Source organism: Pelecanus crispus, chromosome 2 (assembly GCF_030463565.1).
Source record: "Pelecanus crispus isolate bPelCri1 chromosome 2, bPelCri1.pri, whole genome shotgun sequence".
NCBI classification, from domain to species: domain Eukaryota; kingdom Metazoa; phylum Chordata; class Aves; order Pelecaniformes; family Pelecanidae; genus Pelecanus; species Pelecanus crispus.
The window spans coordinates 2,347,249-2,351,346 of NC_134644.1; positions in this window are offsets into that span (position 1 = coordinate 2,347,249).

Genomic DNA, 4,098 nt, shown 5'->3' on the forward strand with positions numbered 1-4,098 from the left:
GACATTTCCTAGCAATAGATGCACCTTGTGTGTAGTATCTCCTGGCAGATCAGCACAGAACCTATGCTTAGTTTTTCACTGCTTTGCATTAATACTAAAAGAAAAAACCTACAAGGAAAAGGGAGGGGGAGGAAAATAATGTGGACAGCTTTTCCATGGGCTTCTTTCCCAAATGAACCAGGAATTAAATTAAAAAACTTCAGCTTCCCATCTCCTCCTATTGACATGCTCATCCAGACTTATGATCCTCACTGCAACCCCTTGGGGACACCTCGCTAGGCTGATTTAAGTTTTATCCACCAAAGCCAATGACTGTTTTCTTGATGTCTCTTACGTCAATGATGTCCTTGGGGTATTAAGCTACTGTCAGCTGAACTCTTACCTCTATTAACTAGTGGAAGAAGAATACTGGAAGAGGATATGATGGCTCAGGTAGATAAACCAATGCCATGAAAGTCTTCTTTGGACTGAAGAAGAGATGTTACCAATGCCAGGCTTGATTTAACACCACAAGACAAAAATGCATCAAGCACACACTCCTTTTAAACAGGTCTCCACATAATGCAGAAGAAGAACAGGGTCCCCTCTAGTGGAAAGCTATGGAATACTTCGAGCAGGAGATCGTGCAAGTCCTTCCTCGTCCTGGCTCTGTAGTATCTCGGTTTGTTTTCTCCACACTACCCTTGCCATGCACACACCTTCAGGCTAATCTAATGAAAGCAGAGCTACTGTCATTACTACCTGGATGTCTGAGTCTTGGGTCTTAAATCTTGCTTTTGGCCTCTGGGATTTTTTGTCTCACTTAGGTTTTCAGAGAAATCAGCGTATCTCCAATCTTGTCATTAATGATTCATTTTGCAAAGCGTCAGCAGCTGTCGATGTCATTTTTCCAATGCAATTTCTCCATCTGGTGGTGTAAAAAGCGGCTCCCAAGCTGCTGTTGGTCAGTGCGCTCCACTCCAGCAGTGCTATTTTACACCCACCCAGATCTGGCTTTCAGATTCCACCTGACTACTGTAATGCGAGCCAGGGGAAAACACACGCCAGTTTTGGACTGTGCCTGTAAATTTGCTTCCCTCCATGCCCACTTCAGACATTATGGTAAGTTTTGTTAGGCAGGATGTTGTCCCTGAAAGTCAGCAACCCCCAGTAATGTATTCCCGTCACTCCACCCATACGCTGTCACTCTGACAACTTAGAAACAAGCTGATACATCTGATACATCCCCTCAGGTGACACAGGGCTGGTCCTTCTCAGAAGAGAAACTTTTTTTTTTTTAATTAACACAGCATCTTTTTTTCAATAAGACATAACCACAAACCAGTGTGATCCAATACGTAAGAGCTTTAATGCATTTTCTGTCTGACCTTGGCAGAAATTAAGATGAGTTGCAAAGGCTCCAGCAGTACCAGATGCAGTATGGGGTTTTTTTCTTTCTTTCTTTTTTTTTTTTGGTGTGAGAGAGATGGTGGTCGTATTGGGGAGGAGGGGTTAAGGAAAGTGCTATTTTACTCTGTGATAGTGAGCTTAATGACAAAGTGAGGGGACAGATTTTCTTCATTGAAGTTTTTGGATGAGGAATAGATCTGTTCCTCTTCCCTCTCACGAAATAGGTACAGACTGAGTCAGCATCCTCATTCTATACATCATAAGGAGCTTTAACAGCAGGATTAGCCACACCACACCATATTTCCAGCCACAGGACAGGGAAGCGGCCCTTCCTGCCCAAATCACAGCTGGCTCCCCTCCTACGGCTGCTTAACCTGTGAACTGGAGTTTATAAGATGTAAGCATCCACTCACCCCCCCCCAAAATACACAGTGAGCTCACGCAACATTGTGCAGTTCCCAGGGAGTGACGTGTGTGCACACAGGCAAACAGCATGGCCTGAATGCAGTTTTAAAAATCTTTTTTCCTTTCTTTTCTTCGTAACTCCTTATGAAAGCAATCAATTAAACAGGGAGAGAACAGAAGAAAGCAGGTGACTGAAATATAATGATTGACACCCATCACGTTTCTGTGTGTTGGAATCAACGTGCTTTCATTAACTCTGGCACTAGGAGCCTCCGCAGCTCCCTGAGTGAAGGTGTGTTAGTAGGAACCGATCCTCACGAGGTGTTACACATGCACATACACACACAGACTGGGTTACAGACCTGGGGTCCTGCAGGATTGCCTCCTTCCCAGCTGGCTGTATGACTCTTGTATTCCCTTTTGTGCCAGCTGAAAAAGTGGATAAAAATCCTTTTTCTGGTCTTACATACAGCCCAGTAGTTGTCCTGAGCCATAAACCTGGACATCTGAGACCTCTCAGGCTGAGGACGGAATTGAAAACAGGTCCTCTGCTCCTGCCTGGAAGCTGCTATCCCCACGCATCTTCAGCCTTTGAAAAATTTGGGGTGGGACTGAGATTCAGACTTATAGATGTCTATAACATACATACTCACACCATTTGGTATCACTGCAGTGGAAGGAGATTTAGGGCTCCAACCATTTGTCTGCACATAGGCAAAGAATTTTGACCCTGACTTCCTCCGTACTCCGCCAGCATGGCAGATCATACCTGCAGGCAGTGAACTGCCACCATTCACCCTGAGCAAACATTTCTGTGGTTGTGAACATCTTTCCCATCCTTGCTCCTCAAGCCTTACGCCACCCCTTCAGTAGCTCTGGTGCTTTTGGGGCCTTTTACGAGCTGACTGACCTCATTAACACAGCAGAACATGCTCTTCATTTTGCTGGGTTCATTTTCTACCGGGAAGGGTTGGATAGGAGAGAAGGGAAAGGAAAAGTGGGACAAATGAGAAATGTCCTTGTAGTGACAGATCAGCTGTCTGTCTTCATTGAAACTGCAGGGTAAATAGAAAGCAGTTGGATTAATATAAATCTAAGTCATGGGGCTTGTGCTGAACAAACTACTGGAGATAACTCCCTCCTTTCCCCATGGAGTAGACAAAGCCATGCCAGCTACTCGGAGATGGTGCATCCAGCAGAGACAATAAGTAGAGCTTTAGTCATCGCAATAGCTTGCAAACTATCCCCCATTAGCTTTTTAGCTAAATACCCCATGGCTGTTAATCTTAAGGCATAAATTGCTGAGATATTTACAAAATACACTAGGAGAAAAGCTGCTCCTGATGAAACTACTCTTCAAAATTTTCCAGGAGGTGAGAGAAACAGCAGCCACGTAAAAGTGTAGCAAAATCCCTGGTTTCAAAACTGCTCAGGGAGAGAGCAAAGACGTGAATGCATTCAGCCCGGCTCCCCTGAGTCCCTGAGTTTCTGCTGCAACACGCTGAGCATCTTCACATCCCCTTCGTCCCAGTGGGCTCTTGTCATCTGCTGCCTTTCCTGAAGGGGCGAGGAACGGAGGACAGCTACTGCCTACAGCAGCACAGATGCAGGCTGCTTTTTGTATTCTGTGCACATCCTCCTACAGCCGGATTTATACGTCTTGCATCAGAAAAGACAAAAAGGTGGATAAATCTTCCGGGAGATAGGCAGTTCTTTGTATTTCCTTCAGCAGTCCAGAGAAAGAGGCATCTGAGAAGGAAGGAAAGCTTTCTTCCATGTGTCCAAAGCACCTCTTGGAAAACACATGAGCTATGACTTAGAAAACTCCATTCTTTGGGTTTTAGCATCCAAAATTTAGTTAATCCCTAAAACTACCCACATGCAAATCCTATTTATGAGGAGATGAGTGCTAGTAAATATTTATCAAACTCCTTAAGATCCTCAAGAAAAACAAATTTTACATGAACCATGTCCTCCCATTAGTTTAGACTTTGTGCATTCCCATGCTTATCCAAACTCCTGATTCTCACTCCAGGTTGCAGTTTGCTTCCAGTTGTTGTTATCCTGTACCTCTGCACAGCACATTGTATTTGCAAGATCCTGTCTAGCCAAATGGTCAGGTTTTCCTTTGGTGGACAAAAAACCAGTGACTTGGTCTTCAAAAGGTAATAAATTCTTACATCCAGTGGCACTCAACAGCCTGAGTATATGGACCCAGCATGTCCTATCTGCTCCCGGTGCTCTACCCACAGCAACCTGACAGTGTACTCCCTGAAAGACTGCCAGCACTGTCTTTTAGCAAGG